Source organism: Epinephelus fuscoguttatus, linkage group LG16 (assembly GCF_011397635.1).
Source record: "Epinephelus fuscoguttatus linkage group LG16, E.fuscoguttatus.final_Chr_v1".
Taxonomy (NCBI): Eukaryota; Metazoa; Chordata; class Actinopteri; order Perciformes; family Serranidae; genus Epinephelus; species Epinephelus fuscoguttatus.
In genome coordinates this window covers 10,645,009-10,670,506 of record NC_064767.1, presented here as the reverse complement: position 1 = coordinate 10,670,506, position 25,498 = coordinate 10,645,009, and the positions used below count along the sequence as shown (strand labels likewise).

The window sequence follows — 25,498 nt, the reverse complement described above, 5'->3', positions numbered from 1 at the left end:
CCAGCGTGAGGAAAAGCTTGTTAAAACCCTAATAGTAGCTATCAAAGGCTATTGATTATCTTTCCTGCCCTGTTTGGGTGACAAAGTGAGCATTAGCTGGAGCCACAGAGAGCTTTTTAAGACACGTTTCCTCAGAGGCCGCCCAGTCCCCCTGGGCTGTCCGCTGCTGAGATCACACGCACGCACACACACACACACACACACACACACACACACACACACACGTATGCGCGCACATGCACACAAACATCCACACTTACTTGTGTCTCTTTTTTTAAAGCTAACACACTGCTATCCTTTCACCCTCCTGCCACCAGATAATCCATTTTACAGCCAGGGATCAAACACTGAGCCCTCTGGCTGTGTGCTGCAGTGACTACTGTAATACACACGCACGCGCGCACACACGAAATCAACCATGCACACACAGTAGTAAGCTTTCATAAACCTTGGTTAGGGAAGTTTTTTGCCCCATGCTGTTCATTCACTGGTGTTTTATCTTTTTCTTTTTTGTGGCCATGATGCATAAAGGATGTTGTCCTTGAAGAACCCAAAACGAACATAGCACTAATACAGAGAACAATGAGCACTCTCTCGTAGGTCCCGGCCGGTGATGTACAGACCAAGCTGCATAGCTAATGAGTTCCCATTCTTCCTGTTTGAGTGCATTTTTCCTCTGGTGGTGTCAGAATACTCAAGGAAATGCAGTAAAGTATGTTAGAAACAGGAGGGGAGGTTATGTGAGGCAAGTTATACATAAGGCATTATAACAACCAAATTAATGGATGTCTGTTGAAATATTCACAAGATTAACCCCCAGATTTAGGGTGGGCTACATGGAAATTTAGAAACTTAAAAATGGCGTGTTTGTGTCTTTTTCGCTCGGCTGATCAGCATCTAGTTTGCAGACCTGGAGATGTCAGGCTGCTGCGAGCACACTTTCTGTGTATGAAGGACTTTGACGTTCTAAAACAGGCAAAGTCTCTACTGTAGTGTTTTTTGAAGGCTGTATATTTTAGCACAAGGCTTCATTTGTTGCTGGGATACAGGAGAAAAACCTCATGTGCCTCATCTGTAGGTTAGTGTAAAATCCTTGCTTCAGTGGTTCTTAGTCAGTTTCTGGGTTATATTGTGTTTACACATAAGTATTGGGCTTTATTTTAACCTGCTCAGGATGGCAGGTGGAGCATTTACTTTGAGAGCTTAAAGGAATACTTTGTGCCCTAAATGACCATTTATATATCAGCTACTCGCCCTGTGTTACATTAGAAAACTTGTTTTTCTGGCATGCCTGCACAGTGAACGAAGAATCCAAAAACAGAAAATTCTTGATCAAAACTTTCATTTACAAACTGTCACACAACTCGTGCAGTATAATCCAAGTCTCACTCAACCAGTCGTATGCTCAGTACTTCCCAAACACATGCACATTTGCTAAAACCTTATTATTTCAAACGGAGCTGGAAGTGAGACTTATTGATACTCTCTTAAAAGCCAGACTCCACTGACAAAAACAGTAATTTTACCACGCTGAACATGGGAGCTGATGGTCTACCGCTGCCTCGATCAGTTACTTTGTGTTATTGTGTGACTTTGGTTAACACTATCCCCGCCATTGACCTGATTTATTTTCCGTCATTTATGACTGAACGCTTTCCTGCCATTGATGAGATACTCCGGCAATTTGTGTTTTCACTGTTATAAGACAGAGGATGAACAGCACTGCAGTGTCCAAAAACAAACGAGGAAGAATATCCACTGGAAACTGGAAGAAGATATTGTTTACAGAAATGTAGCAGCTTGTATACTGCAAGAAAATACTGTTGCAGACGGAAAACTTTAAGGTTGCGCAAGCCGTGGAGATGGTGATGGACTCAGACTCCAACAATTTCTGTTTAGATCAACATTCCGAATCCAATTTGGACGAAGAAGCAAACGAGTTAGGTGGGACGAAACGGGATCTCCTTGGCGGTGACAGTGACACATGGACAAGACTATCATAGCAGAGAGGGAGAATGCACAAATTCAAGTATTGATAAAAAAAGAATGGAATAAGATGGAATAAAGTTATTATTTTTTTTTTGTATTTAAAAACAGGGTCTGCTCTTTAGTTTTGTTACCGTTTACATGGTCACAGCACAAATTATTCTGTGGGTCTTGAAAGATTAGTGAATATGATCAAAAATGCTAGTGGTGGCTGGCAACTTAAAAATGATACTCTGGTGGGAAAAGTTTAATCTGAACTAACCCTTTAACACAACAAAATTGCACAGTGACAGACACAAACTAACTGACTGAGGCAGTGTTAGACTAGCAGCTCCTGTGTTCAGTCAGGTAAAATGAGGTCTGGCTTTGAAGAGAGCAAGTTTCAGTTTTAGTTCAGTCCCCCATCAGTAAGGGTTGTCTGTTTGGGAAGTTAGTGAGCATGCGACTGGATAAAAAGGACTTGGATGATGCTGCACGAGTTGTGTGAGAGTTCGCAAACTGATGTTTTGATATAGTTTTACTGCCGTCAAATGTGGTTGCCTATGACTTCAATTTATAAAGATTTTCTCTATTTTTGGATTCTTCTCTCTGTGAGGAGGCACACTAGACAAAACAGTTTCCCTCACAAATCCAATGTAACATGGGGTGAGCATTTGATATGCAAAATAATCATTTTGTGGGTGAAGTATTCCTTCAATACAAGTAGTGAATTGTGCTTGAGATGAGTAAGTGCACAAGTCACTGCAGTCCCACTTCCAAAGTTCATATTTTTTAATTAAAATCAATCATGTATTCACTTTTTCAAATTATATTAGTGTGACTTTAACTGAATTTTAGATGTTATTGCCTTGAACTCTTGACTGCGTGTCTCCTCCCTGCACATTGACTGAATTTACTTAAAAAAACATGGGCCTTCACTCCACAAAGTCTGTGTATCTTGGTAACATCACATGACCTAAATGTTTATATTCTTACTGTATGTGTTGGTGGGAAGCAACGATCTGTATAGAACAGGCATCACCCAACCCACTCTAGCGTGACACTGCAGATGTATTTAGTAGCTTAGTAAGAGGATATTCAATTTATTCATGATGCAAACCACGGGGTTGATGTGTATGTGTGCGTGTGTGAGAGTGTGTGCAGGCGCATGGTGAGTGTGTAGTGAACCATGAAATGAAAACACCCTATAACCATTTCACTGCATCTCTCAATTAGGACATCATCTATGCAGAGGGAGCATTCATGAGTGGCTTCTTCTTTATTTACAATTACACACCGCAGTGCAGACAAATGGGGTGCTGAGGGGGAAAAGCTTGTGCGATCCACCCCTGCGAAAGATCCAGGGAATAGAAAAACAGACATGTGCTGTATGACTCGCTGCAATATCTTCTGCAACTTGTGGGCTGGATACTTGTCATGCTTAATAGTTAATATCAACTGTCGGAAAGTCTGGACATACTGTATATGCTGCAAACTTTTTCAGCTCATCTGAGTTGATGCAGCATCACATTGGAACTCATGTCTTATTAAACACTAGTTTTCTTATGCCCACCATCCATTTTAGGTCCTTGTCCATACAAGGAATGGCAATCCAACTGGCAATCTTATGCAAACTTTTCAATTTAAGGACACACAAGTCCCTATATTTCTGGAAATAATAATGTACTGGGAACTATATTCTTATATAGTCTAATCAACAAACGTCATTATTTTTAAAAGGTAAACCTCAACTTTCAACACTAAAAATTATGTTTATATACCACTAATTTTTATTGCCAAATACATTTTGAGGGAAAACGCAAATGCTGATTAAGCTCTGTGGCAATCTTTTTTCAATTCCAAGAGCTACCTCATTAACCACACAGAATTTATAGGGGAATAGGGTGGATGGTGGGTGTAGAAAGCCTGTAGACCGGGGTTTACGTTGTGAGTCTTGCATGTGGTTAGATTTAAGCAACAAAAGCACTTTGGTTAAAGTTGGGGAAAGATTGTGGTTTTGGTTCTGTGTTAATAAATTGTGTCTCGTGCTTCGAGTCACGTTAATTTTGTCAGTATTAAATCAAAACCGCAGACTTTCCCTAACTTTAACCAATTGCTGTGTATGTCTAGCCATAAAAAAAGAATGATAATGCTATAGTTGCTACAAGTGGATTGTATATTCTGATAGTGGATAAACAAATGAAAAACAAATGAAGTACTGTGAGGATTTCCTAATTATGTTGATAAAAAAACAAAATCTAGATGGCATTTTGTTCTGCCAAAATGAATTTGCTGTTGTATTATTTTTTTTTTTTAATTAATCTTTATTTAATCAGGCAGTCTCATTGAGATCAAGATCTCTTTTTCAAGAGAGACCTGAGAACAAAGCAACATCCATAACAACAAAAACACACAGACACAAGCAGGAACAACACAACAAGGAATTAATAAAAACAATGACATGAATCATGAAAAACATCGGATAGACAAACTTTAAAAACTCCAAGAGGAACAAGAGATTCAAGTTTGAGGGTCGATTGTAACTCGTTCCATTTAAAAGGTGCATAGTACCTGAAACCAGATCTACCAACATTTGTGCGCATGCAGGGGATATCTAAGGTTAGGTAGTTACTGGATCGTGTACTGTAGTTACCGGATTTGAAAGAGAGAAGAGATGTGAGGTAGTTTGGTAGCTTTAACAGTAGAGCTTTAAAAATAAATAACATGAGATGGATATTTCTTCTTGTCTGTAAGGAAGTCCATCCAACTGTTTGATACAGAGAACAGTGATGAGTACGAAATGCGCCATTTGTGATAAACCGTAATGCACTGTAATACACAGAGTTTAACTGCTGAAGTGTTGATGGAGCATCATGACAATACAGAATGTCACCATAGTCCAGAACAGACATGAAGGTTGAATAGGCATGAATAGTTTTATGGCTGGAAGAAGACAGACAGCCTTTAATTCTATACAGGAAGCCTAGTTTGATTTTTAATTTTTGAGTCAACTGTTGAATATGAGTCTTGAATGTTAGTCAACTGTCAAGTGTAATTCCTAGATATTGTAGGACTCAACCTGACTAATATGGCTGCCATTTAAAGTTTTGATGGCAGGATATCCCGAGTCACTAGTGGAGGTAGAGAATACCATGAACTTGGTCTTTTCTGCATTTAAAACTAGTCTGTGATTAATGAGTGATTGTTGAAAATCATCAAAGGCAGACTGTAGATGACTCAGAGCCTCAGCTGGAGTGGAGCCTGAAGCATATAAAATAGTATCATGGACGTTGAAGTATTGATTAGGAATAACCATATTATTTATGTATAACGTGAACAACAGTGGACCGAGGATAGACCCCTGTGGCAACCCGTTTCTGATTAATAGCTGGCTTGACTGGGTACCATCAGCGACCACAGTCTGAGTTCTCTCTGTAAGGTAAGAGTGGAACCAATCAATTGTGGCTTCATCGAGACCTATGGACTGTAATTTATGGAGAAGGATTTTATGATCTACAGTATCAAAAGCTTTTGAGAGGTCGATGAAGAGGGCGGTTGTAAATTAGTACAATAGAAACAGGGGACAGTGTTGAAGTGTATTGCCTGCAATTAGTACTGAAATAATAGGTGAGGATTTTGATAGGGAGGCAGTGAACACATGCCTCTCAATATTTAGAACATGGATTTGAGCCATGGATTTGTCCCCTCCCCAATAAAAGCATGAGAGTAGCAGAGGACTTTAACTTTGACAATATTAAAGACATTTACACCATAAGTTGATGCACAAAATGCACAAATCGGTGCCTAAAAATTGACCAGAATGCAGAAATTGAATTGTTTCATTTTCAAAATTTTGTGATGGAGAAGCCCCAAACCCCATTACGCTGCTCAGAAGCATTTATGCAACACACTTTACACTTCTGTAGGTTTGACATATTGTCAGTACTGAGATAATGATGACAGAAATATAAGAGACAAGCCTCCAGTGTACCCCAATTTAAAATATTATTAGCTATAAAGTAAGCATAGTACTGCCCACAACTATTTGCAACCTGTTTTTGGCTGTAGAGGATCTGCTTGTTTAACTCTGAACAGCCTTGTGTACAGAGAAGCACATAGACTCCCAAAAGACAGTTTTAACCTCAGAACTGTCCAGGGATCAACAAAAGAACTCCTCCATACTGGCCCTTCATCATCCATTAGGCGCTGTGGGAGTGGCGCTGTAAACATCGCCAAGTCCAGGTGTTGACGTGCTCCATAAATTCCAGCTAAGAATGCAGCGGTCCATTCAGGCCTCTTTGGAAATGCAGGGCCACTCTATTCCTCTGATATTTTATACATGAAGCGAGCCATTTACAGTCTGATGAGCAAGTCTGGCTTATTAATGATATGGCCGTGCTCTTAGGGTGTCGGGCGCCAAGCAAATACTCATGTAAAATTAAACACGATTTGTTTACATAGCCGTGCAAATCAGACCACTCTGGGGCTTTGTTGCAAAGCCTGATCAGGGCTGCGAGCACCGATTTCACTTAGTTGTGAGACACGTTTTGGAGCTCACACACTTTTTAAGGAAACAGCCGTTTGAAACTCTGTTTAAAAACATTCAAATGTTCTGGGAATGTGATTCCTGTTTGAGTATTTTTTGGCTCACACATCTGCTAAAGGATATTCAGCTTGAATGATGTCATAAGTCTAGCAAAGTCCTGACAAGACTAGAAGGCTGAATTATTCAATGATGGCTCCACTTTTGTGGAATTATTTTAAGTATTATAATTGCAGCTGGGTTCGCCTTGGCCTGCTGAGGGAGAGAGAGTGGGGCCCTGTGGGGAGCGATCAGCATCAGTCAATGGTATCAGGTTACCATGAGCACACCAAAATACTCCCTTAATGATGGCCAAATTGAAGGGAAAGCATTGACCTAAGCTGAGACCAAACATAAGACAATATTTCTTTACATGGTGAGGCCTGTGTAGATGGTCCTCACATGGCCTTGTAAGCTGCAGACGTAGAAAAACACAATGCCAGACACCTTTGTCACCAATAATAACACACAGTTTTCTTCCTAACTGTGAGATTACTCACCCGTAACTTCTCACATAAATGTTCCAGTGTAATGTTTTTTCTACCAGGATTCAAGAAGTCTTTATTTAGAGAGGCCTGTCAAAAATATATTTACAGATTAATCAGAATTATTGAGGATGAATGATTAGAAAAACACACTATAGTTCCGTGTATCAAACTTCTTCTGAAACGACTAAAAAGGACTCTAGTTTTTCGAATTAATGTTTAAACATGTTTATTTTAAATGCACGTGCAGAAATGCCAGCTTCAGGGTTTCTGTAACGTTTATTTGTTCACTTTTACGAGTAGGCTACTGACCCCCTATAGACTTCAATTGTATTCGCTTAGCTAAGCCGCAGTGCTAACCGCTGAGACCCAGCCACTGGACATAGGCCTACAGACACAAAAAAGATATCAATCATGTTGTCTCACTTTGAAAATGATACAGAAAGGGCATAACTTCCAAATTGTCGGCGTATTCCTTTAAAGTTTAAGTAATTAAAATGTATTTATATAGCACCTTTCACAGACATAAGTCACAAATTGCTTCACAAGGGCATTATACAACAAGAAAGAAATCATAGAGACAAAGTGACTACATGAGCCACGTCGTGAAAAGTATGTAACGAGCAAAACTAAAGCCAATGTAAGCAACTCATGCTCCTACCCTGCTGGTCTGCACTGATATTAAAGGAGAGGAAACAAGTGCTGCAACTTCACACACTCTAAGGCAGCAAGTTGTAGTGGTCAGAAATCCATCCAGAGCGGGCAGGAGTGGGATTAGGAAAATGTTCCCATGCAGTTGTCGACAATGTAGCCCTAACACTTCACCCTACTCCTCTGTCCCAACACAAATCGACACACCCTACTCTTAAAACATTAAAACACAAAACGGAGAGGTAAGGGCTAAGTGGTAGGGGCAAGGGCTGTATTGGAATTGGGCCTGAGTGTTATTTTCACATCTGATGCGGCTCCAGCAAAGTGTCAGAATATGACAACCTGGTGCGTTGTGTTACCCACAGGGACAAACTTGACAAGTGATTATTTTATCATCAGGTGCAATGAAGAGCACGGGTTGGTATGAGCTTAAGAGTCCAATATTACATCTGGCTCTTGCTGCTACATGCGAATTAAAGAAAATACTCAAGTTATGCCAACGAGAGATCTCGCATGGAACCACAATTCCGACTCAATTAACCCACCGTGGCTGTGAATCAAGACCAAGATATTCAGTGTCGTTGAAACCGAGGTTGAAAACCACCATGTTTACTCTGCAGAAGTTGTTAAGTCCCCCCCTTCTCTGGCCCGATGAAAACGAATCATTTTTTCCACCAAACTTCATTAGAGATGCGCAGAGGTGTTTTTGATCCACTGGAGACAAAAGATTTAAAAAGAGAAAACATGTTTGTGCCTCGAAGGTTACCAGTTTCTTTAGGTAGTGGAAGTGAATCTGGAAATGCTTGAGCAACACTGGCCCACAGAGCTATACAGTATACACCACTGCGCTCTCGGCAAACTTTGAAGTCAGACTGTATTTGGATGCAGTCCTTTCTCCCCCTGCAGCTACTGGCCTCCCTGAGGCTACATTTGTAAATAAGACACTGACCTACCTGGTTACAAAAGAGTTAAAAATAGACCCTTCTTGATTCAGAAACGGAGCCTACTTGTGAAACCGCTTGTTTCCTAAACTTCTGTGATGAGTTTGTCATCCTACTCAAAGATAATTATGCAGTCTGGGGAAATTATGCCTACATTGTGCTCTTGAGGAGATAATTGCGGTGCTGAAGCCTATGTATCACATGAGAATCGAGCCTCATTCCACAAATTAAATGCATGAATGTCACTAACAGCGTTATGTATATTTTCAGTACTGCTTGTATTACACTGTGTAAGTTCCTGTGTTATGGCATATTTCCCCTGATGATAACAAACGAAAAACAAATTTATTGTGTTAATTGAGCTGTTGTCAAGAGATGAATAATCATGCATGTCAAATTCCTCAAGGGAAAAACAACAGTCAAAATTAACTTTAAGAGAAAATGTAATTTCCATAATTTTCATTTTGCAACTTTACAGTTTTTTCCTCTTCACTGTGCTGCATGTTTCATTAAATTTCATGCTGAAGATTTCCTGGAATAGACTTGTTAAACAGATAAATAAGCTGCTCGGCATTAATGAATTCCTCAACTATGAAATCACACTCCCATCGCAGGTGTGAAAGCAGGTTGTGATTTAGGTTGATGGACGACTAATCAGGAAATCAATTAGGCCCTGACCCAGAAACTGAGACAAAAGGGGAGAATTATTTTCTTCTTTTCTTTCCTCTGGCTCTTTCATCTCTTGACTTGGACCCTCTGGTGTCTCTGATTGGACAAAGAAAATCCTCTGGGCTTTCAGAGGTTTCTCTTAACAGAGTTCATCAGGAAATGGCTCTTGTCTTTTATAACTATAAATGGATCTATTTATCAAGTGTGACCTTTAACAAGAATAGTACGATCAAATCTAAGTCTGATACATTAGTTTGTCTTTTCATATATCCAATTGATTGCCACATAACTGACATGTTTTCTTTAATTCATCAAATTGTTTCCACTCTGCAGTTAGTTCGTTTTTCAATGTCTGTGGAGGAATCTGGTCTGTAAAAATATTATCTTGGGACTCGAGACCTTCCTTGTTCTTCCCTGTTCTTCTATGATTAACTCCTGCAAATGTCACGCTGCATTCATGGCATTATTCACCATAGTTTTAATTACATCAGCAGACACTTAATACCTAAATTATGGGATTTTCCTATCTGTCAGGGCAGACAACAAGATAAACAGCCATGTCTCGCCAGGTACCTCAGGCTGTGGAAAAACAGCTGGGTGGGGTGCAGTGATGGAGATGCCTCCATACACACACACACACACACACACACAAATACACACACAGTCTCGTATCAGTCCGACCCTTGGGGTCAGACATAAAGGCCGGTCTTTTCAGCAGCATCCACTTAGTGCTGAGAAGGAAGACAGACGTTTTATCCGTGTACCTTTGTCCATCATATTCACTTTGTATTGACTGAGTCGAGCAGAACAACTGTCTCTTTATGTGAGCAGAGGTAAGAGACTCGCTGAGGTTTCTCTGATGGCTGATAAAAGAGGAGACTGAGACGGAGGAATATGATTGGTGGCAGACATAGATCAATCATTCTGACTTGCCACGGACAGTGGAGTTTAGTTTTGTTCTATCACAGTTTGACTGATACTGGGCTTTTTAGGCTGATACTGATACTTATATTTGAGAATTTAAAGAAATATGTTGGCCATTTTTATTTTTACTTTTACATAAACATCTAACATTAACAAATATTTTTTTGACAAGGATCGGTAAAGTTTGGTTATTCAGGAATTCCGGCTATATTCAGTCTACCAGTCAGCTAGCCCAGCATCGCCAGGCCAATTCACACATGCCAGTTATGGTGTGTTTGTTTTGTACTCGGAGGTCGGGAGTGTGAATAACGTCACCTCCGAGTTGTCAACATTTTTTGCATTCTAGTTGACAACGGCGGACAAGTTGGAAAAAAACATGGATGCCCACAAGAAAGCCTTTGTTGCGTATAGACAGCTTCAAACCATCATGCACTCCAACTGATGAACGCCGCAGATGAGGCTGACCTAATGTAAAACAAATAAGATAAAATTGCTATAAACAGTACTTTAGCAGAGTGTTTACTCACTATGTATGTGACCGGCAGCCATCTTGAATGTGTAAGTCGGGGTTGATGTGATTGCTCCGAGTTTCCGAGTTGGAAATCCAATCTCAGGGTGCGTTTGAGTTTAAACTTCTGACTGGGAACTGAGAATTTCCGAACTCTGAGTACAAAACGAACGCACCAACAGTCTGAAATCTCTGTTTATTTTTGATTTCCATGTGGTGTTATCAACAGCTTTAGGCCCCGATCACACAGAAAGTGTTTTGTCGATTGCAAAATGCTAGTAAAAAAATGCTTGCTGTGCCTATTTATTATTGCCAGGCAACCACCCCATTACATCCTTACATTAGCCTTCACGTGTATACAATCTAACGTTTGTTGTTTTTTTTGTTTTTTTTACCCCAGTAATCAGTATCTAGTTCCTAAATTGTTGAGGCAGAGGGTACTGTCTGTTGCTCTGGTTGAGGGTGAGAGGCTGTCAGCAGATCAATAGAAATCTGTGTGGGTACATGAGACCCTAAAAAAGAGGGTGGATCACGGGGAGTACCACCAGTTGGTCCAGGACCTTTGCCTCCATGATGGCTGTTTCCAGGCATGTTTTAGGATGACTCAAGGGCAGTTTGACAACCTGCTGTCTATCGTCGGGCCGTATAGCTCTGGGTATCCAGCAACTGCTACCACCAGTTTCTCCTCCATTGTTTACCAACTGTAAACTTGTTGTCGTGACCACCACAGAAGGCCCACCTCTCAAATCATCTGACTGGACAGTAGGAAAAAAAGATGATGAAAAAGTGATGACATGGGGTGCCTTTTGTTCCTCCTTTCAACTTGAGGAGTTCAGAGCGCTCTGCCAAAAACGTCAGGCCTGTTGCAAAGCAAAAACCGCAAGCTAAAAGCTTAAATTCACATGAAAAACAATTACAAAAAGCCGCCTCCAGCTGCATCTGGACACAACTGGATAGACTGACAACCCATCAGAGCAGCAAAACGTGATGTAGCACTGAGCAACAGACAAATGTAAACATAGAACAGTGGCAAAGATGAACTGTGATGGTGACGCATTGATATGTCTTGAAACAAGTGTTGCTTTTTTTGCTTTTAGAATTTGAAAAAAGTACTTTAGCAGAAAATTCCAAGTGAGTTGCAGCCATCTTGGTTGTTTTCGAATTGTTACAACAGCGCTCATCTTCACTAAGCTAGGTTTATGCTCACTGTTGTGTCCCCGGTGCAAGGGTGTGTGAGCCAAAAATTACGTTATCACATATTTTGCATCAAGCACGAAGGCTCAGCAAGGTGTCAGTCATCGTATCAAACCTGCCTGGTACTAGTTAGAGACTGGTAGAAGAGATTGATAGATAAATGGCTGTGATTAGCCTGAAGTGGGCCAGGTCGGGTGGAAATCTGTCTAAAAGGGAGGGAGACAAGATGCATCTGCCAGAGCAAATAAAACATGAGTCTGCAGAGTCATCTGGTTCCTAGGCAATATCTCTGGTGGACAATCTATACAATAGCACACTGTCTCTAAACTATGTCAGTAAGTTTCAGTTATAGTTACTTATCTATTGGATTATAAGCCGATTTATCCGTCATAAGTTAAAATTGGCTGTCAGTCAGGCTTTGTTGCTATGGTGATGTTTGTGATAATCTTTCTTGCACTTCACTACGATGTGTGAACACTACTTTGACAAAACACTAACAAAATGTTGGTCCTCTACGTTTGTGTAAAGGGGCACTGCTAACGCAGTCACAGTGGAGTTTTTGTTTGGCATATTTGGTCATTTTGTTGCTGCTTGGTGACACCAGCAGTACGACTTTTATTATTAGTGTCTTCCAAAATGGGTAGTAAGATGTTCCTACAAGTGCTGAAGCTCCTTGGATGAAAGACATCAAGGACATGGATAAAAGAAACCAGAGTTAGGAAACTGGAGGCGACAGCGGTCTCTGTCGGTCAGAGCCGGACACCCAGTTGCTCCTGCACTGCTCCATCCAAAGAGATGACAACTACAGTATGCAGATGTGTCAGCCGGTGACGCTCACTTTAGAGGTGTCAGGTTGTGTGTTTTCCAAACTCTGCCCGAGGGAATTGGCAGTCAGTGCGTTTGTGCTGTTGGATGCCTCCATCTTCAGCTGCAGATGTGTGTGGTGTGCCCACTGAGCTGTTATGTGTCAGACAGGTTTTTGATTTTGTAGACACCTCATGTCAACGGGATTTTAAGACACAGAATGTGGGTGTCCTGGTGGGCTAAGGTGTGTCCAATGTAAATACAGGGAGTGTTGCGTGTCATTCTCTTCTTTTTCACAGCCTATTCTGTCTTCTGCCACTTTGAACTAATAGTGAATGTGCCAGAAAACTTTGTGTGTGCCATTAGAGGAGATTTAACTGTGTCTGTGAAGAATAAACTTTATTAACTCTATTTTAGGTTTCAAGTCCGAACACTGGGAATTGGTTAGATGCAGTTTGACAGTTCTGCTAGTTAAAGTCGTAGCTGTAATTTGAATAAACTCGAATAAATTGTGGCTGTCACCAACACTGCCCTGGCTAAATTGCTTAAATCATTCAGCCTTTGCACACGCATTTGATTAGAGTTATTGAAACATGTTACATTGTCGAGGGTGGTTTTGGCTTACACCGGAAAAACAACACATTCATCACCACACTGCATTTTGTCAGAGACACTTCAGATATATTATCACTTCCAAACGAGAATTCCCTCAGTCCCTGTAAGTAAACCCTGCAAATCCCCAGCTCTCATCCCTATTTTCTTCCCAAAAACGAGCATTAGAAGGATTGCCCTGCTATTGTTGCTCCCCTTGGGAGCAAATCTATTTCTGCAGAGATGGAAATTGTCGGTCCCCACAAAGCTGCTGACACACTCTCAATGGAGGTGTCAATTCTCGAGGCCTCGCCATTGTGGACTGGATAATTTAATTGGAGAGGCACGACGGTGTGTCCCCGGTCGGGGCATTCAAATGTTGTATCACCGCCTGTCCCAGTGCTGGCTCCTCTCCTGCTGCGGAGATTCAAAATTCGACCCCCCCCCCCCCCCCCCCCACTCCTCTGCTCAGATGCCTCCCTTTCCTCCAAATGCAGGTGGGGGGCACGCAACACAAGCCCAGGCCCCTGAGAGAGCCCTTTGTTGGGGGGGGGGGGACGCAGCCTTGTGGCCTCAAAGTCTCCGAGCGGCTGTTCTGGAGAGGTGCAGGGGAGGAGGGTGAACCTGCTCCGCCATTACCTGGGAGTCGTCTTGGGGGCAGGCGCAAAATTAGTCAGCAGATAATGAAGCTGTCTTTGATTGCAGGGGAGAGTGAGGGTTGGAGGGGGTTTGACGGGGGGTGAGTCTCCTGTACAGGGGGCCTCCACAGGGCATGAGAAGCATGTCTTTGGAGGAGCGCCTGCTGTCAACGGATGCTCTGTTTCTCCGAGATCCTGGCATAGTTTAGGGTTGAAAGATGCACAAGGGTTATAGAGGAGAGCAGCCAAACACATTCCTTTGTACGGCTGCTCCAGGTGAATGGGGTTCAGACACAAGTGGATCAGACATCAGTAGACAAATACACACAAAAAGACCTACATTAGTATACACATCGTACCTTCTGGTTAAGTTTTGGAGGCACTCTTAAATTTGGAAAAGCCATGTTTGACAACCTCGATAATATCCTTGTTCAAACTTTTACTTTTCTCGTATCAGCCCCTCAAAATGTTTTATACATTGGTCATTTTTAAAAGACATGCCAGTGTTCTTTTGAAACACAACATGAACTCTGATGACTGTCTTCACCAATTTTAATGTGTCAATGTGTCTGTTTGTCTCGCTGCACAGTTGTCACGACAACCTGCGCGCCTGGCTCATGGCTGCCCTCCAAGCGCAGACAAAGCTGTCGTCGAATGAACCAGGTGTGTGTCCACCGGACCTGAGGGGTGCCGCCACCGCTAACAAAACACACAAAGACCCTCGCCCCTGGCACTGGCCCTCACCCCGTCTACCCGCTATCCTGCCCCTCCCACACACCGCTGCCTGCTGCTTTGTGCCTGCTCCAAGAAGAGGAAGTTCCCCTCATCTCCTTTTCAAGGTAGCCCTGCCACCCATGCCCCTCTTTCACACAGGCAGAGTCGAGAGAGTACACACGCACACACACAAATTGGAAAGCCTTGCAAGCGACACACTCTTCAAGGTAAAAGGGTTCATATGGTTTTGTTTTTTCTGTTTATCTTTGCTGAATTAGTTTTGGATTTTGGTGTATACACAAAACACATAAAGGCAAATAGGCTCACACTTTTCTGTTAGCCAAGCTTCATGCGGACATTATGTAACTTTACAAAAGACATTTATGATTATATTTGCATAGAAGCAAGAGGGTCATAAGTGTTTTGCTGCTGTGAGTTTGGTGCTCCTCTTAATCTCCCGTCTCTCCTGAAACTCAAGAAAAACATGCAAAATTTCATGTTTAATTTGACTTGCTGAGAATAAACACTCCTCCAGCAAAACAGTATTGCACTTCCATAAAGATGAGGGACTGATAAAACAGAGTGGTCAAAATAGAGGCTACAGAGGCCCAAACAACCTTAATTTTAGTCCCTGGTATGGATCAGTGATGCTTAACTTAACTTATGGCCCATCCACAAATCATTTTGTCATTTACAATAAAAATAAAATGATTTACATTGGGAGCTTTTTTTGCTATTTGAATCTAAATAAAGTACCAAAGTGCTTAAAAAGAAAGAGAGCCTGAGGTCCCAAACAGGCAATTCATTTATTATATATGCCGATAAATATCATGAATATTGGTTTATTAACTGGCTCCCTGGCCTCCTGTCATTTGGCAGAAGTAGATCCCTGGCAAAGCAAGTACAGTATCCCTGTACTAGATCCTTTATCTTCCATAATGCAGGTTGATAGCATAATTTTGTCAGAACCTCCATGCATGGTAAAAGCAAACCCCCAGGAAAGTGGAATCACAGCGACCGGGTCTGTCACGTGATGCCATGAGGCCCCCATGAAACGACTCATTTCGCTACTGGGATTTGATCCATTCAGTCTGATAACATTTTGAATGTCTATAAGAGCCGCTAAACTGGATGTCAGCTGCTCGGCTGCCGTAAGTCTCTCGTGCGCTTGCTTTATGGGCCCCATAGTGTGGGTGATCTGGGTAATTTCATGTTGTTAAAATTGAGCTTATTTTGCCTCCTGTGCCACTAAGCAACTTTCATAGGAATGAACGGGGCCCTGTCTCCAATGCTGTATCCAGCTCTCTCTGCCTCTACTTAAGCCCCCAGTTAATGCAAGCTTTTTGGACATAATTGTTTTTGTCGTCTCTTTATCAAAATTAACCTTGATGACGTCACCAAGGTTTTTTTGTTTAGACTCAACACAACTCATCAAGTGCCACAGAAGACATTTTACATCTATTTTCACAGGCAGAGTAGTACTCATTACCACTAAACTAATCTTGATGTGTCAAATCGGTGGTGTTTCTCTTTAATAACAAGGATAATGCTGATTTCTTCCTCTCATCAACACACAACGTGAAACTGCTCCACACGTTGGCTCTTTCAGGTCCGCTGCATTTAAAATGTAAAGTGTGTGACAGGCTGTGTCAAGTGGTGAGTATATGTTCTTTGGTATGTCAGTCACTCCATAGTATAAGATGTGACACTGAGCTCACGCATTTGTCACAACAGTGCCATGTCAACTCATAAGCATACCTGTATATAACTCAGGGTGACAGATCGTTCAGGATTGTGTGTCGAGACAACTTCTGTTGTGACTGCTCAGGCAGAGCAAAACCAAAGAAACGTGTTAAATCTCAAGTGAGATTTTCTTTTCTAGAACAGCTCCCTCCTCTTTCCTCTCGCCACCGAGCCTGTTTCTCTTGTACTTGATTTTTCATTGACCTTTTAGTAATTATGCGTGGCTATACGTACTGCTGCTGTCTTTAACTGTGATTTAATTTAATTGTTGTTCAAGTTTCAATTAAACTTACGAGAAACAAAAGTTTCCAGATTCTGAGGCGTTCAGACCTGGAACATATGTTTCAGAGCTGGTTATCATCTGTTCAGTCAACAGAATCGTGGATGTGTTTTCTGTTGTCAGCTTTGTTGCCGCAAAAAATCCCAAACTAATGTGTGATTGAGTGTCTGATGTTGTCTTGATGAGGCTGCTGAAGGTGTAGAAATGTTTGTCTCCGTCTCCTCCATAATGGATTTCTTCCGTCTTGATTTTTGATTGTGAAAGATGGCAGTTCTGAGAGAATGACATTAAAACCTGTTTTTTGTTTTCAGTATTTTAGATAGCTGAACACATTATTATTTTGGTACCAGTAATATAAGACTGTGATTCCCGAACTTATAGGTTTGATAATTTCTCTATGACATAAAGACAAATACTCCAAACAAAGGGACTGAAGGGTCAGGAATAGAAAATGAATGCTAAAGGTACATCCTACACAAACACTTTATTTCTGCCAGTTAGAACATTTTGAGAGATTTCTGTGTGCCTCATCTCCTCTCATTGATCTCGGTGGACGGGACCCAGTTCGAAAAAGCGTGATGTGTGTTCCATCAGGATTTAGTAACACTTGAATCAATATGTGATGAGGTTGATTGCTTATTCACACCCAGTCCTGATAAAGCAGATTAGCTGAGTCTTACACCTGGCGCAAAGTGACACGCGACGCAGTGCAACTGTCACTGACAGTTTCAGACGGACGCAGTTGTCATATCGTTGGCCAGCACCCATGTTGTGTAAGTAGCAAATGTACTTGTGCCCCTCTGTGCACCCGGGGGCATGCGGTCTTAAGACAAGGCGTGGTCTGTCATACTTTTGGTGAATCACAATTTTGTGGCAGCAGAAAGTGAAAGTTACGCCACTGACCAACAAATCCTGGTCTAAAGTCAAAGTGGCAAAGTGTTTTCCTTTTGTTTAAAGGGTGTTTACTTCAGATTGTAAGAGGCGTCAACATCACCTGGCGCGTACGAGGAGCAGCGTTACTAAAAGATTATTTCTGTTTCCTCTCTTAAGTTTAACTACAGTTATTTTATTTGCTGCTAAAATACCCCACAATATTTGCTGCAGTGGCATCACTGCTTGTACTGCATTACTCTCAGAAAACTGCTCGCTTCTCCAGTCTGCACAATCTACAATGTACAGTAAATAGCAGTGCGTCAGGTGCGCCTGGCTATTAAAGGGAATGGGAGATGACACTTTGATTGGTTGAGTTCATGTTATGCCCAAAATGCACGGATGATTAATTAACAAACTGAATACAACCCCTTTGCCTCTTACACCTGATTTTGCCCTCAGATTATGCAGTGTTTAACTCAAAAAAGTAGAGCTCACAGCGCCCTAAATGCACTTCAGATCATTTAATTAGGGCCCTTTGGGTTAAATTATTAATAGAGACTTAATAATGTTTTTGAACTTAACTTATATTAAGAAAGTTTTTGAAAAGTTTAAGTGGCTTTGAAGGTTGCAGGATGTGGTCTGTATCTGGCCAGAAACAATTGCCAATAATTCAGGAGTGACCTTCATCTTCTTAGTGAAGTCCATTTCCTTCCTTTGATGCAGCAGTAAAGTTTATACAACATCAGCAGCATCAGAACAGACTTCATCTTCAAACAGCATCTCTGCAGTGAAGGTTATCCAGTTAGTATCTCACCAATGATGTCACGAAGGTGGATGAAAGGGAGTGAAATACAGTTTGGACTCGGAACAGGGCCTCCAACCTCTTAATGAATATGACCTCTGAGTCCTTCCCACAATTCCCCGGGCTCTCATTCTCCCTCTCCAAAAAAACCTACAGTGTTTAATGATTCCAAGGACTCTGGGGTGAGCTCCAACTCTAATCAATGAGCCCCATCTACGGGGAGCCAGTATCCCTGGTGACGCCGTTGCCAAGACAGTCGTGCTTGGCAACCCAGGTTCACCATGGTGATGAGTTCCCGTTAGAATAGTTTTTTTTTTTTTCCCCCCTCGATGTGGAGCGTCTGGCTGAACTGGCAAGACAGAGTCATTATGTAAAGTTTTTTTTCCTCCTCATTCACCACGTCTGCTCTTTTTCTGGTGAGAACAAACAGAGTTTAAATATGTAACTTGTTTGTTTGGAGGTTTCATATTTTGTTTACTGCTTTGATGAAGAAACATGCCATGTCGTGCCAGTAGAGTTTCAAACTAAAAAGTGAGAGTTGAAAGTGATAAAGAAGGGAGTTGACTAGAAAGCAAAGTGATAGAGAATCATCATTTCATCTTTTAAGCTGAACATAAGTGAGAGAAAAGGAAGTGAGCTGGCAGCATTTTGTTTTGGAAAAGTGAGTCCCATCTGTTAAAGTGCTAGTGGAGGTGAGGAAGAATGACTCTTTGGAAATAGAGATGTCTTTCACAGTCTGAGACGCAGTGGCATTTCATGATGGCGTCTGGGAAAATGTGCAACTGGATCCTGGTTTACTTTTTGTTTTCTTTGTCTATCTTTCTTTGTTTATTTCAGTCCCTCCTTTTCTAGTTTTGGCACGATTGCTGAATATGTTTTTTTGTTTTATGATAATCCCTGCATGATTTTGAAAGCTATGTTGCGAGCATTTGTTTCTGAATTTGCTTTTCAAAGACAGTTTTATGTAGTCACACACTTGCCTCTTTTCAGCTTCTTCTGCTTTGTCATTTTTAAAAGACCAGAAGAGCCCCCTAAGAAAGGTTTAAAAAATGGAGGGAAGAGCATTTTCCACTGCTCCTCTCATTGATGAAATGTTTCCTCTTCCTCTTCAATTATTTAGGCCGTTTTCATTGGAGAACTCCCAGTGGCACCCGGTGAGATTTGCATCCTGATTTATTTGTCATATATCCTTTATATCTCTAAATTCTTTATACCTCTCCAGTGGCCCCATGCATCTTTCATGGGCTCCTCAGCAGTGTTTGCAGGCCAGATCCAAACACATTTTACACGTCACGCTGCAGCCGCAGCTTGCCTACTTCACCTTGGGTGTGTAGGGTGAATGAAAAATTTATTGTCTGGTGTCGTTAATTTTTTTCTCCTCACACCACCAAGTTTTTGCCGTTGTCAGTGTCAAGAGTCGCCACCTCATAGGCTGGTTTTTCCCCCACTTTCTGTCTCCCTCCTTCTTTCTGGTTTGTGCCGAACTTTGAAAATTGCAACAGAAGCATCTCTCTGACCTGGAAAAGGCTGTTTTGTTGAGGATGAGTGACTGACACAATTAGGTGAATATGGAAATGATGTGTTGATGGCACCCACAGGGCAAGTCAAGTCAAGTCACATTTATTTATGAAGCGCTTTTAACAAAACAAGTTCATCACGAGGGGGGAGTTTTGAGAAAGTGAAAAGTTCATTCACAAAAATTAAACAAATGTGGAAATATTTTATAGTCCTGCTCTCAGTTGTTTGACTAATGATGACCTTTGACATCTTGACATTCATTTAGGAGCTCATTGTGATTTTAAAAAAAGTAGACGGGACCTCACATAACCCTGACTTTTTTGGCTAAACTATTTCCTTGTTTATTTATGCCATTGACGGACAATGGCAAAAAAACAAACCCAAAAAGCCCAGAGGGAGATAAGTTTGTGACATGGTTAAATGTGACAATGCTTTGAACTGGCATCACACAGACTTTACCCCCACACCGCAGAGCATAGGGATAAAGATAAACATGTTTGTAATGGTGTAAATTTAATTCTCCATTTGGCCTGCATTGCAGCTACTCTCACCCACGCAGGATGGCATAAGGGAGAAGCATTCCCAACTGATTAATTCCCCAACAATTATTCCCGTATCTCCCTCTGTCTGCCTCTGTTGACATGCTGCCACTCCAAGCCGTTCCGCTGATTTTTATTTCCCTAACACGGGCACAAGCTAAAGAGCCACATATGTGGCGCACAATGTGGGAAATGCTCCGGCCTTTTCCCCTGGATTGGAGCGCAGCACGCAGAGACAGATTGTGATGCTGGAATGCGCCACCGATCCTTACAATCCCCATCTGCTTGGGCAAGTCGTGGATGAGCGAGGGGGAATGGCGGAGGAATGGAGAGACAGAGAGAGAGGAAAGGAGGCAGAATGATGGAGTGGCTATTAAATATACAGCAGGCAGTGAAGAGCATGCAGGGTGTTGTTGGGAGGCTCCTGCATTATGGTGGCGCATCAGTGCTCCATCTCTTCATTTCTCTTTTTCCTTCTATTTCAGTACTACAGCTTCTGAGCAGCGTTTTGTCTGTTGCCCTGTTTTTCAGTCTTTTTTCCGTCACTCCTTTTTCGACTTCCTTAATTTTTCCCGCAGACTCTTTCCCTCTCCATCTCCCCCTTTCTTGCCCTTCTTCTTTTCCCCTCTCTTTGTAATTTCTTCTTTTTTTCCCGTCGTCACATTTCCTTCCTATATTCATGCCGTCTTTCCTTACCCTTCATTTTATTTTCCTTCATTTCTTTCGTCTCCCTGCATCTGTTTATATGTGTTAACTTGATCTTTTTCTTTTTACATTTTCCTCTTTGTTTTACTTTTCTGTCTCCTGTCTTTTTTAATTTCTTCCCTTTCTTTTCCTTTCCTATTCTTACTGCATCTTTCTTCTTTCTTTTCTGCCATCTGTTTTCCTCACTTCCTTTCCTTTAGTTATCTTCCTCACAATTATTTCCTGTCTCCTTCCTTTCTTTCTTTCTTGACATGCTCTCGTTGGGATGTAAGGCCACCTATGTAACATGAATCCAAGATGAATCCAGCCACAGGGTTGAAATGGAAATGTTTTATTAGAATAAGTCCCCGAGTCCTTGGCGGCAGGAACCAGCTGATGTGAATTGAGTTGAGGCTAACCTCGATGTTAATTCAACCTTTTATGGAGTGGCTCCGGCGGTGGCGGGTACGGGCGCCGTCTCAGGCTTCGTGACAGCTCGCTAACGCAGCTCCTCTGAGGTGTCTCTCCCACATTTCCTCCCCGTTTGCCATCTAATTCACACGTCCCCGAAGTACACTCCAAAAAAATTGGATGGTAAAACATTGTGAAAACATCCTTAGATGACAGTCGTACCATGGCGGGGGATGGGTGGGGCGAGTGGGAGGGTATGTGGGTCATGTATCTGTGTCCAGATCAGTTGGCAGATTTTTTTCCATCTCTTTCTCTCTTTTTCTTTTTCATTCCGGCAGATTTCTTCTTCAGGTTGGAGGGAAAGCGGCCTTCTGTCACGAAACACTGTGTGTACTGTGTAGGGTGGGGGGTGGAGATAAGTTGGGGTGGGGAGGAGGAGGAGGAGGAGGTGGGTGGGTTTGGGGGGCAGTGAAGCAGCCTGACTGGAAAACCATGTTCGGCTATTTTTAATTCATGGGATACCACCTGGCTAATGGTGTTTTTGGATCCGCCGGCTCCCCGCAAGCCCAGAACAGGACTTGTTTCAAATAATCAGGCCTCCACCAAATGCGCTGAAATTATTCATGCAGCCTGCATTACGAGCCGTTGATCATAATATTGGAATATTAAAACAGTTCGGAAATGTCAGGTAGCATTAGGATGCATTGATGGCAACCCAAACAGCTCATGTAAGTTATATGGGAAAGTAAGGATGAGGGTTTTCTCCCTGCTTCTTAAGATTTTATAAAATAACTCACAGTATGCACATAAAGTTAAAATGAAAATACAAATGTTTTAGGACAATCTTAAGACGTTAAAACTAAAAAATAAAACTGCAAATCACTTGATGTAAAGATAAAATATAAGACAGGTAGAACTTTTCTTTTGTCAAACATTAAGAGACTCTGTAGTCTCTCGGGTACCATTAGAAACAGATTGCTGTATCTAAAATTTTCCCTCAGTGGGTCATAACAACATTGTGATGTCAACATTACAGGAAACGTTAACATAGTCATGCTGAACTTACAGTAACCAGCAGGCCACTGATGTTATCCTGCCCATTGATTTCCTCTGTGGCCCTAAGTACTGACGGCTTCAGCTTAAGATAGCATGAGACCATAAAAGGCAGATTGACCAAACACAACATCATATGATTATATGAAATATTGATAAGAGTGGTCTCCTCTCCCATCAGGCCTTATGGACAAACAAATGGACAACTGACCAGCCCTGGCTGGACTCAAGCAGCTTGTATAATGAACAGAGGAGCGTAAGAGGAAAATACAGCTGAGTCTTAAGGCTGAAAGCTTGTCTGGTGCAGATTTTTCTGATAATGTTTTCTTTTATTATCAAATTTTTAAAAGATAATAATAGAATTTTATTTTCTTATTGTGCACATTGGGCCAAAAGTCAGCTTGGTCTGGCAAGTTTCCACCCATACACCAATATACTGTTGTTAATTCTGTCACAGTTATGAAAGTTTGTTTTTCCCTGTATGTTAAAATAAAATTCAATTACTTCTTAAACATATGATATTGCAAGTATTAATGCCTTTTTTAGAGTAAAGAAAATATAAATTAGTGGACTTACTTGCCAGACCAAGCTGACTTTATCTCCAGTGGACTTAATTGAAATAAATTGAATAAATAACTAATGGAATGAGTAAAAATAGGTGGATAAGACTTTTTAAACTACATAATCTTCCTTTTAGAACACAGCTCATGTTTCAGATAGCTTAGGTGAGAGGTTTGAGAGATACCGGGGTCTGTAATTATCAGGGAAAAACTACATAGATTTTGGATGTGATCAAAGGAGTCGACCTGCACGTGGACATTTCTGCATGTACAACACACAGATGAAGTGGTGCACACTCACTTTAATGCCCCCCTTAGGTATTTCCTTCAAACCTTCTTTTTCTATTTTTGCTCAACTAGGAGACGCTGATATACACTGCTCAACAAAGATGTCTTATCAGAGATGTTTATCTTGATTTATGCTGCAAAGAGTGTAAAATCTGAGTAATGAAAGATAAAGTTATCTGTCTGAGCGATGTTATGTCTGTCAGAGCGATTGTCTCAGCTGCTATCTGCAGTTTATCAGGAGCTTGTGCAAAAAATATTACAGTATTGTTTTGGCACATTATCTGCAAAATGCCAGCTCTTTATTATCTAAGAAAAACAACAGTAATTAGAGACTGATAACCTTTCATTGCAAAATGTTTAAATGGGTTTTCAATAGCTTTCCAAAACCTTTAAGAACATACGCTGTGCTCAGCCTATAAAAGGATTGTGTCTGTCTTAAGTTCAAGTAAAAACAACTACATTTTCTTTCTTTGACATCAGCAGCAAAGACTGTTTTAACTTCCCAAAGAGCGTGATTCATTAGCCGCACACATATTTCAAACGACAGATAGGGGAAAAGCAGTTTTTAACAAGCCTTTAGTTGTTGAGAGGAATAAGTGTAAGCAGTCTTCCATCAGCTGCACACATTCCCCTGATGAGACGATAGCGGCTAAGACGTTTATGCAAAGATGCAACCTCACGCTTTCAACTTTCCCAGTCACATGGACGACAACTTTGATGCCATATTAGACGTGAAGCAACAAACTTGATACGGGTATTTACCAACAAAGCCTTGTTCTCACATGTGGGTTTGTGCAGAGTAAGAGGATTAGTTTTTCTTTCTTTTGCTGTCAGGGTTTAGGGAAACTACAAGTTTTGAATTTAATTGTTGTTCCGTTGTCTTAAACATGAGAACCTGACCTCATACATTCATATCGGGAGAGAGTTTGAGGGTATATGTAAAGCTTTAAGGGTGGATATAAAGCAAATGGTCTTTATTTTTAAAGGAATTTGGGGTTAATATGTCTCTTTTGCCCCTTTTCTACTCAACTACTCACCATACTGCGAGTATGCTGCATTGCTGTGTGGTGATGGCTGACTTTTTCCGCACTTTAACGCTAAATATTTGGTTGTTTTCAGACCAGTCCTTTTTTTCCTCAGACAGGAAAAGACAAGGCTTTAAAGAATAACCCACAAAGGCCTGCGGGGGACAGTTGTTGTCTTAATGAAATTTAGGAACAGAAGAAATTTACTCCCTACTGATGACATTTCTGTTCCTGCAGTATTACATTTTGCAGATATTTTATTAATTTTTAAGCCCTTTATCTGATTTCTGATTCTCATAAAAGTCATTTTCCAACATAATTTCACAATCTGGGAAAGAAAGTATATTCTGTATTTCAATATTTATCAAAGATTAAAGAAAGCAACTCATAAAAAAATGTCGTTATACTTGTAACTGCAGCTTTAAAGAAAGTTTTTGGTCTTCATTTCCCATTTGGATTCAGTGTCTACATTTACAAACTCTTGGACACCCACTAAACAAGGCAGAGGGAAGAGGAAGATGGAGGGGGATGAAGAGTGAGGAGGAAGAGAAGAGGGCTGGGATGGGTGAGGAAGGGAGAGGAGGAGGGAGGGTTGTGGCAGATTTTTTACCTGAAGGCAAAAGCAGGGAGAGGAACCCGAAGGTTCAGCAGGGAACAGTCGTGCCCGCCCCAGTTCCAGGAAGGCCCTCTCCGCTGTGATCCATTATTCAGCAACGAGCACAATTAGCCTCTGTCAAGCTATTTTTACACGCTCCGATAAGATAGATTCAATGTACAAAAGAATGTGCAACACCCCCCCCCCCCATCCCCCTCCCGCACATCACCACTTATTTATTTATTTGGCACGTTAATGCGTTAGAATGGTATCGATGTAGCTTTTATCCCTTCACTTATTCATCAGGGCTTTGAGAGAGTTTGTTTAGAGCTGTTTAGTGAGGCATCAACGTCAAAGCTGCAGGGATGAGATACGTTAAGTTGGCTCATATATCTCGATGTTATGATATGTGGGTGTAATTTCTGTGTTTGAATGCAGATGGTTTTGCATTTGAAAATGAA

General features: G+C 41.4%; 1 long non-coding RNA gene across 1 annotated transcript in view; it reads left to right on the top strand.

Moving 5' to 3' along the window:
- Nucleotides 1-25,498, top strand: part of LOC125903221 (uncharacterized) — a 68,570-nt gene that overhangs the window by 10,422 nt on the left and 32,650 nt on the right. The window contains exon 3 of the long non-coding RNA XR_007451250.1: nucleotides 14,542-14,791. This is a non-coding gene — a long non-coding RNA (uncharacterized LOC125903221). The remainder of the gene's footprint in view (nucleotides 1-14,541; nucleotides 14,792-25,498) is intronic.